Source organism: Schistocerca americana, chromosome 2, assembly GCF_021461395.2.
Source record: "Schistocerca americana isolate TAMUIC-IGC-003095 chromosome 2, iqSchAmer2.1, whole genome shotgun sequence".
Taxonomy (NCBI): Eukaryota; Metazoa; Arthropoda; class Insecta; order Orthoptera; family Acrididae; genus Schistocerca; species Schistocerca americana.
Genome location: NC_060120.1, coordinates 1,009,503,390 through 1,009,520,000, shown reverse-complemented (window position 1 = coordinate 1,009,520,000; position 16,611 = coordinate 1,009,503,390).

Here is a 16,611-nt window from a genome sequence, read left to right as displayed (position 1 = left end):
ATGTTCTACAATTGTGGATTAAAGTTAAGTATTACATCAACTACTTACTCTATTTGTAATTCTCAAGATATTGTCCTGTTCCAGACCTCACGCCAGTCAGCGTGTAATTAAACGCGTGCATTTCGGCCTCCTCTAGCAACACAGTGTCGGCGCTTCAGCCAACACTACAGGATCCAAAATTTTTAATTGGCAATTACAATTACAAATGTATCCAATGAATTAATGAGATGAAAGGATAAACATGTGACTTAAGATTTCAGTGCCTTAGCGGTAAATGTTTGTAGCAAAATGCTGATTCGCTTGTGAGGGAGATGAATTTAGTTGAATGAAGTCTGCAGTGCATACAAGAAAACAGTTCCAAAGTAAGTTACGCTCATGTATGAAGCGTTTGTTAAATTTATTACTGCTACTACAGTGGCAGGTTATCAAGACTTAACTGAGTTTGAACATAGTGTTATACTGGGTGCATTATCGATGGGACACAGCATCTCCGTGGGGATTTTCCCGTACGACCATTTCACGAATGTACCGTGAATATCAGGAATCCGGTAAAACATCAAATCTCCGACATCGCTGCGGCCGGAAAGAGATCGTGCAATAACGGGATCAATAACGACTTTAGAGAATCTTTCAATGTGACAGAATTGCAACCCTTCTGCAAATAGCTGCAGATTTCAATGCTGGGCCATCAACAAGTATCAGCGTGCGATCCATTTAACGAAACATAATTGATATAGGCTTTTGGAGACGAAGGCACTCTCGTGACCCTTGATGACTAAACGACACAAAGCTTTACGCCTCACCTGGGGCCGTCAACGCCGACATTGGACTGTTGATGACTGGAAACATGTCGCCTGCTCTGAAGAGTATCTCTTCAAATTGTATCGAGCCGATGGACTTGTACGGGTATGGAGATAACCTAATGAATTCATGGACGTTGCATGTGAGCAGGGGACTGTTAAAACTGGTAGAAGCTCTGTAATGGTATTGGGAGTGTTCAGCTGAAGTGATATGGGACCCCAATACGTCTAGATATCACTCTCCCAGGTGACACGTACGTAAGCATCCCGTCTGATCAACTCCATCCATTCATGTCCACTGTGCATTCTGACGGACTCGGGCAATTCCAGCAGGACAATGCTACACGCACTCAGAATTGATACAGATTGGCTCCAAGAACACTCTTCTGAGTGTAAACACTTCCGCTGGCCACCAAAATACCCAGACATGAACATTATAGATCATATCTGGGAATTCTTGCAACCTGTTGTTCAGAAGAGATCTCCACCCCGTCGGACTCTTGCGGATTTATGGACAGTCTGCAGGATTCATGGTGCCAGTTCCCTCCAGCACTACTTCAGACATTACGCCAGTGCATGCCACGTCATGTTGTGGCACTTCTGGGGGCTAGCGGCGGCCCTACACGATAATAGGCAGGTGTACCTGATTCTTTAGCTTTTGAGCATAGAAGCAAGTCAAAAGCAAGATACAGTGTGCTCACCTAATGAAAACTTTCAAGTAAATACAACGTTGCCCTGTAGCAACAAACCTCTAATTTACTGGCGGAGATCAAAAGAAATCGCGGTAAATTTCAAACTTATACAGCATCATGTACTACACTTTTAAAACTTCAATCCTACAAGAAGTTATGCCCGTCAAAGGTACAACAGTTTAACATTAGGGGAGAGTGTTGTACATACAGGATAGTACGCCTAGGAACATGTGGTGTCACCGCCAGACATCACACGTGCTAGGTGGTAGCTTTAAATCGGCCGCGGTCCATTAGTACATGTCAGACCCGCGTGTCGCCACTGTCAGTGATCGCAGACCGAGCGCCACCACACGGCAGGTCTCGAGAGACTTACTAGCACTCGCCCCAGTTGTACGGACGACTTAGCTAGCGATGCAACACTGTCGAAGCCTCGCTTATTTACAGAGAAGATAGTTAGAATAGCCTTCAGCTAAGTCAATGGCTACGACCTACCAAGGCGCCATAGGAATTGATAGTTATCGTATGAAGCATGTCTCATCAAGGACGATGTCTACAAATGATGGATTAAAGTTAAGTATTCCAGCAGCTACGTACTTTTCTTTATAGCATTCATTACGTATCCTGTTTCAGACCTCACGCCATCCTTCGTGAGCTTATAGCGTGCATTTCGGCCTTCCCTAGCTATATAACAGAACAAATAACCTTTTTTTGGTGGGTACTGTAGTCTAGTGACTGATTTTTATAATCACTTGACGAAATGCGCACTACAGACAGCCGTGAACAATTTCCGCCATTTTCTCCAGTTTTTGTTTTTGCTACCCATGTGGTTGCTTTTTCTGCAGCATCTACAAATATTTCGAGTTCTGCACATTTAAATTCTGTATAATATATTTAAGCTATTTGAAATATATTGTTAATTCTTCAGTAACACAACTTTGTGTCAGCCGCATGTATTCTTAAATTTACGTATTTAACATGTGGACGGTAAAACCAAATTTCGTAAGTCGTGCAACATCTTGCGCTTTTATACAGAAAGACGTGTGTTACCATGGGACATAGGATTTATCCAAATTAACTGAGTTTTCTTAATGTCTTACCAGATTTACTATTTTACTTGTTCTGAGAATGGAAATCAGTGTTGTTCATAACAGCTACAATTTGAAAATGTACTTGACTTGTAACTGGTTTTGGATTATACCAATGCTTAATTTGATTTCACTTCCAGGTTATTGGTGAGTAATACAGAAATGATGTAACAGGTATACCACAAAATGTAGTAATGACAAGATTTTCACGATTGCAACGCTTTTAAATTTGAATCCATTATTTATTACTAGGTACATGACCGAGTTGTATTGTGGAACATGTTTTTACATTTGGAGAAACCTAAATTTCCTATGTAATTTTTGTGATTTCAGAAATCGTTTAAAAATCTAATAAGAGAATATGTTAATATTCTGTTACAGATATGGCTAGAGGTGGAAGTTTGAAAAGTGTCCCTAGCTGCAGCACTCTCCCCTACCTTAATCAATCAGAATAACGACAGTATTGCTGTACGTATGAAACTCTTTGCTAGTGTAAGGTGTGAAGATACAACAGAGAAAGCAAGATTAATTTTGGGCAAATCATACAACGCTAATAACATATTGCGTCTGGATTTGTATTCTAATGTAGATCTTGCGGATCAAGACTTCACCAGTCAAGTTTAAGATCAAGAGCCCGAAACATTACTTACGAAATTATTGCACAAATACACAAACATTTTGACGACAAAACTACAAGTGTAAAAGATTACGATTCACTTTAACACCTGCATCTACATTCATACTCTGCAAGCAACCGTTCTGTGCGTGGCGGAGAATACGTTTATCGCTACTAGTCATTTCCTTTTCTATTCCACTCACAAACAGAGTGACGGAAAAACGACTATTTATATGCCTCTGTACGAACCCTGATTTCTCTTATCTTATGTTTCCCTTACGCGAAATGAACATTGGCGTTCAAATGCCGCTTCTATAGAAAAGAGTTTCGCCTTGCCTCAAGCGATTCCCGTGTAAGTTCCGAAGCATCATAACGCTGAAACCTTCGGCAATACCCCACTTCTTAAAAGCGTAAGAACCATCTTTTGCTTTGAAATATAAACTTCTGTTACGAAGATGTCGTAATAGAACACCCAGTCGGCTACGCCAATAGTGCTCTGGGAAATTTCAATCTCTATGAATCATGGGTGACTTTAAAGAAACAATGAATGCACAAGCAGATAGAGACACTAATTCCATCTACAAAGTGGGGGATATTATAATTAAGTTGACTAGAGATACAATTTTTGCCAAAATTGACTCCAAGGACGCTTAACTTTAGTTGTCTTTTGATCAACAAACACAAAAAATGTTGATTAATACTTTTTTATTTGGATACAAAAGATGGCCATTTAATGTCACTACCACACTATTGTTTTCAAAGATATCTTGAGCAGGGTAATTCCGGAAACCGTGAAATATCTCTATGGTTAATACTGATGTGGAAAGATCTTAATGATCTTTCGAGAAATTTGGAAATATTGTTTCGTTCTCTATAATATTCTTATTTAATGTATGATAAAAAAATTGTGCTTCTCCTGTAATGTTGAGTAGTACTTGAGATAGGTGAATAAATTAGTGAAATCAATGTGAAGTAGAAATTAGAAAATAAATGGAAAACTTAGTTTAGTTTAGAAGAGTTACACACTGGCAAACAGCGGGCAAAGCAGCAGTGGCAACGACCGGCGCTTGCAGGTCACCACATTCAGGAGAAGCCATCGCCCCCCCCCCCCCCCCCCATCAGACAGTGGAAGCTGTCGATTCAGCCGTCAGGGCATCGCCCGACAGGCTCACGTGTTTCTCAATTGTCACATGTGATCAAAGGCTCTCGCCTACATTCCAAGAGCCAATGATGGACGTTAAGAAGATTCTTTGAGAAGCTTTTCAACGTGAGAGAAGAGGCAATGACTGTGAAGTCGTTCACCTCCAGTGAACTGAAATAAATAAATACACGAGACGCAGTGGTTCCGGCAGTAGTTTTCACTTCAGTTTCGGTTCGAGTTCAGTTCCAGCACAGTTCAGTCGGTGCTGAAGATCGTCATGCAGGAAGAGACTAAATCGTACACAGACGCACCAAGTCCGCCGCTGTAATGGAATAGCAAGCAGCAGACTCGCCGCCAGAAGACAGAAGTTAGAAGGTATTTGATTTTTACCTACCCGGGTGACTCGTGAGGACTGGAAGGAGACGGCCTCACGTCAGCAGTCACCTGTGAACAGGGATGAAGGTCTGACAGCCAAAGACTGGCAAGCTGGAGTCCGTTGATCGAGTCCAGGACACTGACCTTCCCCCGCCGAGCCGCTCTGCTGGCCGATGCACAACACTGACACACGCGGCCACTTAGAGAAGAGAATCACTGGGACGCCACATCAAAGGTATCACCATCCGATTCATGACTTCGTTCTCAAGAATTAAACGGGCCACCTCACGATGCGCGTCTCCAGTCAACTGGGCGAATCAGCGACACGAGATATACACCGCCAGGCGTAATCAGACGCCGCTGCCCACGCACCAGAAGGCTTCGCAAACGACACAGCTGCTGCTCTCCCAACCAGAACAATCCAGTAAGGAAAGCATTGTACAAATCTTTCAATAAAAGTTATCTTATGTAAAAATGCTGTTTCATTCTACCTCATACCGGAGCCAAGGAAGAACCCAGCCTGCCCACGTGTTGTTAAGAGAGAAAAAGTAATTTATTTATTGTTTTTTACCCTGAAATAATGCTTTAGCATCAAATGCCCTTTGCAGTAATGCTCATCCTGACAACTGACTAGCATCAAAAGAGGTTGCCACGTTACAGTAAAGCAAATAGCGTAACTGGAGCACCCATTCAACGATAATCGTGTGAAGACATCAAAACTTATCAAGGAAACTGAAAAGTTACCATCTGCAACTAACGTAGAGCAGCTATAGCCCACTCTGGGTCAAAAAAACTGTAATAGGAAATTTAATCAGAATGCAGCGCCGTTTCAAATCCTTTGAACAAATAGTCAAAGAAAAATGTACAGTGGAAATGCAACAATAAGCAGCTAGCAAGCTTTAACAAGCACCAATCAAATGCATGCACTTAATTAACTGTAATCCGATGAAGTTAATTACAGTGGCTGCTTATGATTCGGACTATGGACTTGGATCACTTATTTTGCACAAAGCTAATGGTCTGGCAGGACGGATAGCATTTGCTTCTACAATAATGTTGTGCAAAGGAACTATAACCACATAGAAAATTGTACGTAGTTTATTCCTTTCGCTCTCAAGAATTTTCACAACTGTCTAACGGACAAAGAAGCCAAACTGATACCCATGCACCTTATTCTACGCGACGTAAAAAGATACGTCGAAACACAACGAATACTGGATAAAAAGCTGCTTCGCCAATCGGACTATACCCATACATACTAGAACAGAAGAGCTGACGTTACTATAAGGTGCAGTCAAATGAAAGCGTGATACATGTGGAAAAGGAAGTAAACTGTTATTTCAAAAGTAGTAGCCATAACTATTCAAATGATTCATATGGGTCTGAGCACTATGGGACTTAATATTTGAGGTCATTAGTCCTCTAGAACTTAGAACTACGTAAACCTAAGTGGCCTAAGGACATCTCATACATCCATGCCTGAGGCAGGATTCAAACCTGAGACCGTAGCAGTCGCGCGGTTCCGGACTGAAGCGCCTAGAACCGCTCGGCCACAGCGGCCGGCTCGCCGTAACTGTTAATGCGTTTATCCCACTACAAAACAAGGCAGTCAACGTCTTCATGGATAAACTTTTGCCGTTTTCTATGGAACCATGATTGTATTCGAGGGTGCACATCTTTGTCAGAATGACTGAATGTCCGAATGTCTTTCATACGGCACCAAAAATGTGGAAACTGTATGGAGAGACATGAGGACTGTATGAATGATGAATACGGCCTTTCAGGTGAAACTTGTGCAGCGTAATCGAAACAACCTTTGCAAAACGTTGATGAATGCTTTTACCACCGCTTTGGCTCACAGCGCGGTAAACGTAATAACAGTTAATGCGATTACTTTTCAAATGAATGAAATTACCTACTTTTTTTGGACTCTGTACCTCATTCGGTAAAAAGAGAACCATTATAGGTGCATATTTTACCATTTTGGTTAGTGAAGACCACAGCTGTTTTCGTAAATTACGTTGAAGGAAATACTGCAAGCCGCCAAAAGTTTTTTGAAACGATTTTATTCTACCGTTACTAGTTTCAAACTGAGTCGATCATCATATGGTAACGTTGATTTCTTTGCAAGTCCTTCCATTGTCTCCCTATAAAAGGTCCTCCTTTACATATTATAAGACAGAGATTTGATCCGTACTGATTGATCAGTATGGACTGTAAAAGATAATCAATGATCTGCCTTACAACATGTAAAGGAGGGCTATTCATCAGGATTTAAACGTAAAACTTTCAAACTAATCAAAGCTAACATCTGACGATGGGCTCGGGACCGAAACTGCTATTGATAGAATGAAATAATGCCGAAAAGAGCCTATGGCTGGTTGCAGTGTTTCCTACAGTCTAATTTACCATACAGGGCCACTGTGTTGTCGGACCGTCCTTCTGTCTGTGCGACTGTTAAGAACTTGTTTTTTCAGGAACGGGTAGGCGTGTCAGGTTATGGATGATGATTGCGTGGCGATCATTAAAGCTTAGTAACTCACTGCAGTCAAAACGCACACCCTTTTATGTCACATATTTTAATACTCGGAAACTCACTCATCAAAACCTACAGGGTACTTTTCGTTGGCCTAGATGCATGAAATTTTGCAAAAAGCAATATTTTACAGTACAACAGAAGCAAAAAAATCCGTAAATAGCAAATCTGTAATCATATCGCAGGAAAACCGTTTTTGTCAATTTTTACTGTCTAAAATCCATTCACAATTCATAATACCCTACACATCGTATAAAAATTTATTGCAGACAACCGGTTTCATCAGTCATTGCTGTGATCATCAGGTCTTCAATATCTCCTTATTTTAAACTGAATCTCATGCACAAGATGTTAATTGAGTAAAACTCAGAACGTTATGAGCGTTTGTCGTCCATTGAGATCTTGTGCGTGAGTTTTAGTGTAAAATGAACATGTTTTAAACAAAAAGACGTTAAAGACCTGAAGTTAACAGCAACGACTGTTGAAACCGGTTGTCTTAAATAAATTATTTTTATGCGATCTTGGGTTTGCAACAGTTTTTGACAGTTAAAACGCATCGCCCTCCAATACTCTGAAAATGAGAAGATTCAGTCAATTTTATCTGTTTGTTTGTCCGTCCTTCTTATAGGACCTATTTTTCTCGGAACGGGTAGACGTATTAAGTTGGTGGTAAAAGAAAATGAAGCAGCTCCTAAGGCTGTTCGCTCATAAGGTACAACTATTTATGCTACCTATTCTGAAACTCACGAACTCACTCATCAGATCCTATACAGTACTTTTCGTTGACAGATCCTATAGAGTACTTCCCGTTGATCTATAATCGTAGTACAAGCAAAGAAGAAAATCTGAAAATTGTTAATTTGTACTGATATGCCACGAGAAAATATTTCTTTTGTCATTTGTTACTGGATGAGTAAATTCCTTGGGGATATCTGATGATGAATATATTTTGAAACTTGTCATATGAGCAATAATGTCACTCCTTGTCCGATTTTTAACATTTACTATTCTGACTCAGTCAGCCTGAATGCAGGACTACTGATTATTATAATAATGGTGGTCTACTTCCTACATGATTTTGTCCCATTTATATTACAGAAATTGAAATATTCTCGAAGACCCCAAGTCGATAATAGGCGAAAATGATTGAATTTCTCGATTCCAGAAATGGAAGAACTGTCTACATACATAATTAAGTCTGCGCTGAAAACTCAGCGCGCGAGTCCTACTCGCCTGGCCAATATTTTTTTATTTTTTATTTTTTTCATTTATCTCTGCCTCGTTTTCATTTGATTGGACCCCTTACAGACTTACAGGGGTTCTCCATGGAAAAACTAAATACTTAAGTCCTTAACTTCTAAAACGCAAAGTACTTGGCTTACAAAACTATTCAATTTCTGATGTCTACATTAATATCCAGTCATAAATGATAGTTTAATGCAATAGGATCATTGGGACGCTATTGTCAAAAAGAGAGCACACAAGAACGTATTTTTATGGTAGATACAGACGATAATATTGAGCTAACACTAGCAAAAATGTACGCTCTATTAACAGCAACGACTAAAATATATTTCCAATTGTCACAACGCACACAACCTTGGTCCAACGTGTAGTTATACACTCCTGGAAATTGAAATAAGAACACCGTGAATTCATTGTCCCAGGAAGGGGAAACTTTATTGGCACATTCCTGGGGTCAGATACATCACATGATCACACTGACAGAACCACAGGCACATAGACACAGGCAACAGAGCATGCACAATGTCGGCACTAGTACAGTGTATATCCACCTTTCGCAGCAATGCAGGCTGCTATTCTCCCATGGAGACGATCGTAGAGATGCTGGATGTAGTCCTGTGGAACGGCTTGCCATGCCATTTCCACCTGGCGCCTCAGTTGGACCAGCGTTCGTGCTGGACGTGCAGACCGCGTGAGACGACGCTTCATCCAGTCCCAAACATGCTCAATGGGGGACAGATCCGGAGATCTTGCTGGCCAGGGTAGTTGACTTACACCTTCTAGAGCACATTGGGTGGCACGGGATACATGCGGACGTGCATTGTCCTGTTGGAACAGCAAGTTCCCTTGCCGGTCTAGGAATGGTAGAACGATGGGTTCGATGACGGTTTGGATGTACTGTGCACTATTCAGTGTCCCCTCGACGATCACCAGTGGTGTACGGCCAGTGTCGGAGATCGCTCCCCACACCATGATGCCGGGTGTTGGCCCTGTGTGCCTCGGTCGTATGCTGTCCTGATTGTGGCGCTCACCTGCACGGCGCCAAACACGCATACGACCATCATTGGCACCAAGGCAGAAGCGACTCTCATCGCTGAAGACGACACGTCTCCATTCGTCCCTCCATTCACGCCTGTCGCGACACCACTGGAGGCGGGCTGCACGATGTTGGGGCGTGAGCGGAAGACGGCCTAACGGTGTGCGGGACCGTAGCCCAGCTTCATGGAGACGGTTGCGAATGGTCCTCGCCGATACCCCAGGAGCAACAGTGTCCCTAATTTGCTGGGAAGTGGCGGTGCGGTCCCCTACGGCACTGCGTAGGATCCTACGGTCTTGGCGTGCATCCGTGCGTCGCTGCGGTCCGGTCCCAGGTCGACGGGCACGTGCACCTTCCGCCGACCACTGGCGACAACATCGATGTACTGTGGAGACCTCACGCCCCACGTGTTGAGCAATTCGGCGGTACGTCCACCCGGCCTCCCGCATGCCCACTATACGCCCTCGCTCAAAGTCCGTCAACTGCACATACGGTTCACGTCCACGCTGTCGCGGCATGCTATCAATGTTAAAGACTGCGATGGAGCGCCGTATGCCACGGTAAACTGGCTGGCACTGACGGCGGCGGTGCACAAATGCTGCGCAGTTAGCGCCATTCGACGGCCAACATCGCGGTTCCTGGTGTGTCCGCTGTGCCGTGCGTGTGATCATTGCTTGTACAGCCCTCTCGCAGTGTCCGGAGCAAATATGGTGGGTCTGACACACCTGTGTCAATGTGTTCTTTTTTCCATTTCCAGGAGTGTATTTCGCGGGATCATTTGTAATTTCTAATTTGCTTTTTATTGGGGAAGCGTAAAGTAAGTTTCCTTACATCACAAAGATGGCTTCGACAAATCATTTTAAAACAATTCAGGCACCATCGACAATTTTTGCAATCGTAGATTTAGCTACAACTTTGGGCTCCAATAAAGGCACACAAATTATCTTTCACGTATTTGAGAAAATTTGTAAACGACACCAGACGTATTATATCACCACCGTTTCACCCAGAATCAGATGATCTGTTTGAAAATTTCGTTAAAGCCTTCAAGCTGCTAATCATCAAATTAATTCACGGTTACAAAAGAATATAATCGCTCAGCTATGCTCTTATTGACATATCAAAACACCCTGCAGGAAGGTAACTGTCAAACCGAGAAATTACATAGTTGACGCTAAAGAATTATTATGTCTGCTGTAAAACATTGGAACATAGCAAAATATCATACATAGAACATAATAAAAAATTTAAGCTGAACCACAATGTGTTTGCCTCAGTATTTAAGAAAGGAAAACGAATGTGGATGCTGACACGAATCACCAAGCTATTGGCTAACGCTACTTTTGAGATTCAAACAACAGATTGGGGCCATGCTAGGAAACGAACCAGTTAAGGCCACGACGTGTATACGTCTTGAGTGACAGATTTACTTGGGTTTTTCCTTCTTCAGGAGACCGAAGTTCAAGAATACCTCCTGGAAAATCACAAAAATTACAGCGGGAAATTATTATAGCTCCTGACCTACTCATCTCCAATGACAGGGACGTGAAAATGTATTTGGGCACCGCCAGATTGGAAGTCGACTTCGTCGATCCAAAGAGAGATAATTTTACATGTGCGGCCTCAGCGGATGATCTTCACGATCGAGATAGCTTCCGAGTATCCCAAATGGAAGGAGGGGGGGGGGGAGGGAGTCATGATGTAGTACGGGGTAGGTTGTGGTGGGGTGGGGCTAGGAATGCTGCATCCCACGGTGCACTGCGGGTATACGCGACTTAGCAGTATAATTTATGTTGCCTGCTCACGAGGTATGAAGCAGGGACGATAAAGCCGTAGTTCCGGCCTGGCCTACGGAGAGCGACAGCGGCGCTACTGTCCTTTGCGTAGCGTGTCACGTGGGTGGAAACACTGCACCCCTTCGTTTCGATCTGGCTGGCGGGTATTCATGTGGGCTGCGTGGCCAACCAGCTGAGTCTACTGGGAAGCCAATCGCGGTTCTACTTCCAAATCCGACGCCCAATCATCTACATATCTACGACGAGAGCCAGTGAGCAACATTCTCCAACCTACCTGCAACGGCCGTCAATCGTCCATCATTTCGTACCATTGCGATTAGACTTGGTTACACGGGACGTATTAGGACTTTTATTCATAGCAATACTTGTTAAATACAGTCCTGGAAAAGGAAAAAGGAACACATTGACACCGGTGTGTCAGACCCACCATACTTGCTCCGGACACTTCGAGAGGGCTGTACAAGCAATGATCACACGCACGGCACAGCGGACACACCAGGAACCGCGGTGTTGGCCGTCGAATGGCGCTAGCTGCGCAGCATTTGTGCACCGCCGCCGTCAGTGTCAGCCAGTTTGCCGTGGCATACGGAGCTCCATCGCAGTCTTTAACACTGGTAGCATGCCGCGACAGCGTGGACGTGAACCGTATGTGCAGTTGACGGACTTTGAGCGAGGGCGTATAGTGGACATGCGGGAGACCGGGTGGACGTACCGCCGAATTGCTCAACACGTGAGGCGTGAGGTCTCCACAGTACATCGATGTTGTCGCCAGTGGTCGGCGGAAGGTGCACGTGCCCGTCGACCTGGGACCGGACCGCAGCGACGCACGGATGCACGCCAAGACCGTAGGATCCTACGCAGTGCCGTAGGGGACCGCACCGCCACTTCCCAGCAAATTAGGGACACTGTTGCTCCTGGGGTATCGGCGAGGACCATTCGCAACCGTTAGGCCGTCTTCCGCTCACGCCCCAACATCGTGCAGCCCGCCTCCAGTGGTGTCGCGACAGGCGTGAATGGAGGGACGAATGGAGACGTGTCGTCTTCAGCGATGAGAGTCGCTTCTGCCTTGGTGCCAATGATGGTCGTATGCGTGTTTGGCGCCGTGCAGGTGAGCGCCACAATCAGGACTGCATACGACCGAGGCACACAGAGCCAACACCCGGCATCATGGTGTGGGGAGCGATCTCCTACACTGGCCGTACACCACTGGTGATCGTCGAGGGGACACTAAATAGTGCACGGTACATCCAAACCGTCATCGAACCCATCGTTCTACCATTTCTAGACCGGCAAGGGAACTTGCTGTTCCAACAGGACAATGCACGTCCGCATGTATCCCGTGCCACCCAACGTGCTCTAAAATGTGTAAGTCAACTACCCTGGCCAGCAAGATCTCCGGATCTGTCCCCCATTGAGCATGTTTGGGACTGGATGAAGCGTCGTCTCAAGCGGTCTGCACGTCCAGCACGAACGCTGGTCCAACTGAGGCGCCAGGTGGAAATGGCATGGCAAGCCGTTCCACAGGACTACATCCAGCATCTCTACGATCGTCTCCATGGGAGAACAGCAGCCTGCATTGCTGCGAAAGGTGGATATACACTGTACTAGTGCCGACATTGTGCATGCTCTGTTGCCTGTGTCTATGTGCCTGTGGTTCTGTCAGTGTGATCATGTGATGTATCTGACCCCAGGAATGTGTCAATAAAGTTTCCCCTTCCTGGGACAATGAATTCACTGTGTTCTTATTTCAATTTCCAGGAGTCTATCTTACCAGTAGTCAGATAATTCCAAACGAGAGTTAATAGTTGTATATAATTGATTCAGCAATAAACAGTATGAATTTGGCTCGGGAAGTCAGTCAGCTGTTGTTGTTATTTAGTCGTAGCCAGTTTGGAAGGACAAATATTTAATGTCGTCCGAAGAGTCAGGTGTCAAAGCAAGGTTGGTAGCTCCCAATGCAACCAAAAAAAACAATAGGTACTGCAAGCCGCATCGACGAATCAGCAACACTACGATAGTGGCGACCACAAATGTTTCGCTACGCCGTAGCATGCGATCGTTTAGTTACGGCAGAGCGCAGGACCATTATGAATCGCTTAAGGATCATCGACAAAGACGACAGCATTATCTTCTGGTAGGCCAGCGGTTTGATCAGTGTTTTAGGCAGAACTATAAGCGCAGTTATGTCAACTGTACTTCAAGTGAAGAAACATGTATACTGCCCGAATCAAGTATACACGAATATTCAGAGACATGTGTAAATACTCGTGACATTCCTGTGAAAATGTATTGTACAAACTTAAGTAATTTTTTTATGTCTGTCGTAATAAAGTGAACATATATTTTATGTATTATAGCATCCCTACGATCGAAGCAAACCAAAGCACCCGCAGTTGCATCCGCGACTGTGCTTACCTCCGACACAACTAATCTAAACGGTTCTGTACTTCCTAACTGTTGTATTTCGTAGAGGCATAGCACATTTCGTTGGTGAAGTGAATCTTACAACAGAACGCACAACAGTATACGTATAGATAGAAGCAAATCTGTAGCAACAGATGTAACGGCAAGGAGCATAATGGTGTATAGAACCATGGATCACATGAGGGCGAATAGATCTAGTAATGAGGTGGCGAAATGTGTTCACAGTTCGTGCGCCAAAACCGGATGCTTTGGTACTAAATATTAAGAAAAATAGACAGTATTCACAAACACAGACTAAAGGATACATCTCTTTAATGTTATTCTTATTAACACTGCTTTTGATTAACTGGAAAGTAATGTTTTTGTTAAACAAGTTATGTGAAGAAATCGAAAACGAAATGATTGTCGGTAGGAATGACTATGCATATAGAAAGCTTCGGTGAAGTTTAAAAGAAGCGCGGTAGCATTAAGAAGTGCAATCGGACTTTCACTGTTAAATGTAGAGCAGAGGACGGACAGGTTGGAAAGAGCACACTGAGAGCCTCTATGAGGAAGATGACATATCCCACGACGTGCTACAACAAGAAACAGATGTCGATATGAAAGGTACAGGGTGTGCTGTATTAGTATCAGAAGACTTAACACCTAAGAAGACACAATGGATAGATAATATCCCAACGCAATTTTCTAGCATCATTGGAGGAGGTGGCAACAACACATTTATTCCAGTTGGTGTAGAGAACAAATGAGACCGACTATATGCGAACTGGCTTTTCGGAAAAACATAATCTGCACAATTTTCAAGATTGCAAGAGCCGACAAGTACGACAATCAGCGTAATAGGTCATGCATTCATGTTTCTGAGAAAAATATTATACAGAAGAAAGGAAAAGAAAACGGAGGATCTGCTGGATGACGATCACTTTGGAAAAGGTAAGGACACGAAAGAGGCAGTTCTTTAGTTGAGAATTAATAATGGAAGCAAGACTGAAAAAGAATCAAGACATGTTCAGAGGATTTGTAGACGGGGGAAAGCGTTCAACAACGTACAATGGTGCAAGATGTACGAAATCTTGACAACATTAGGGGTGAGCTATAGTGGAGGATGGGTAATATGCAATATATACAAGAACCAAAAAGGGGAACCGTAAGATTAGAAGACCAAGAAAGGAAAGCACGGATTAAAAAGGGTGTAAGACAGGGATCTAGTCTTCCGCCCCTGGTGTTCAATCTGCACATAGATGAAGGAATGGCGGAAATAAAAGAAAGGATATCAGCGTTGAGATTCGCTGAGAACATTGCCACAATGAGTGAAAATGAAGTATTACAGGGTATGAAAGGAATGAACAGTCTAGTGAGTACGGAATATGGATTGAGAGTAAATGGATGAAAGGCGAAAGTAATGAGAAGTATCAGAAATGAGAACAGTAAGAAACTTAACATCATAATGGTAATGACGAAGTTAAGAAATTCTATTACCTGGCCAGCAAAATTATCCATGACGGACGGAGCAAGGAGTACACAAAAGAAAACACGCTAGCATTGGCAAAAAGAAAGCATTCCTACCCAAGATAAGTCTACTCGTATCAAACATAGGTCTTAATCTGAGGAAGAAGTTTCTCAGAGGGTACTTTAGGAACCCAGCATTCTATGGCAGTGAGACATGGGTTTTGGCAAAACCGGAACAGAAGGAAACAGAAAAATTTGAGATGCAATGCTAGAGATGAATGTTAAAAAGTAGCTGGACTGATAAGGAGTGCGTTTTTGTACAGAATCGGCGAGGAAATAAATGTATGGATGAGACTGAGAAGAAGAAGGGACAGGATGATAGGACATCCGTTAACACATAAATGAATATCTTTCGCAGTACCAGATGGAGCAGCAGAGGGTAAAAACTGTGGAGGAAGACAGATACTGGGAAACATTCAGCAAATAACTGTAGACATAGGATTAAAAAGCTTCTACGAGATGAAAACATTTGGCTCAGGAGAGGAAGTCGTTGCGGGCCGCATCCGCATCAAAGCAGTGAGAAGAATGATAGCTCAAAAAAAAAAAAAAATTAAAAAAGGTTCAATAAATAAAGTAATGGGAGTTTCCATATTGGTAAAGTAATTTTTGATACATCCTGTATAGATAATCTGCCCTCGCCGGGTGTGTGAATCGAGCAGGACCTAATTCACTGATAATTCCCTCTACGAGTTTCTAAACACGGACTTGCGGATAAGCTAACCATAATGGTGCGAATCACGATAGACTAGGGAGAACATGCAACTAAAAAAAACGACGTGGTGCTACTGCTATGTCCGTTGTTGTCGATGGGCACACAAATGCTGTCGGCTCGTTCCTCTACGCTGCCGCGTTAAGTGAAGGCGCATCTGTGGTCACAATGCTGACAGTCTCCTGGCTGCAGACGTTGCGACACTACTGGCCGCAAGGACAGTTGTACTGCTGCAGACTGCCCCATTTCCTAATTCGAGGTACGTGACGTTGATGCATAATAATTCACGGCCTAGCCGACAATGAGCTATCATCTCATGTGTTAGTGGCGGGTGCCCTCTGACAAGGGAACCTCCCCATCGCACCCCGCTCAGATTTTGTTATAAGTTGGCACAGTGGGTAGGCCTTGAAAAACTGAACACAGATCAATTGAGAAAACAGGAAGAAGTTGTGTGGAACCGTGAAAAATAAGCAAAATATACAAACTAAGTACTTCATGGGGAGATAAGCAACATCAAGGAGATGAGCAACGCAGGAGCGCCGTGGTCTCGTGGTAACGAGAGCAGCTGCGGAACGAGAGGTCCTTGGTTCAAATCTTCCATTGAATGAAAAGTTTAATTTTTTATTTTCAGTTTATGTGACCAACTC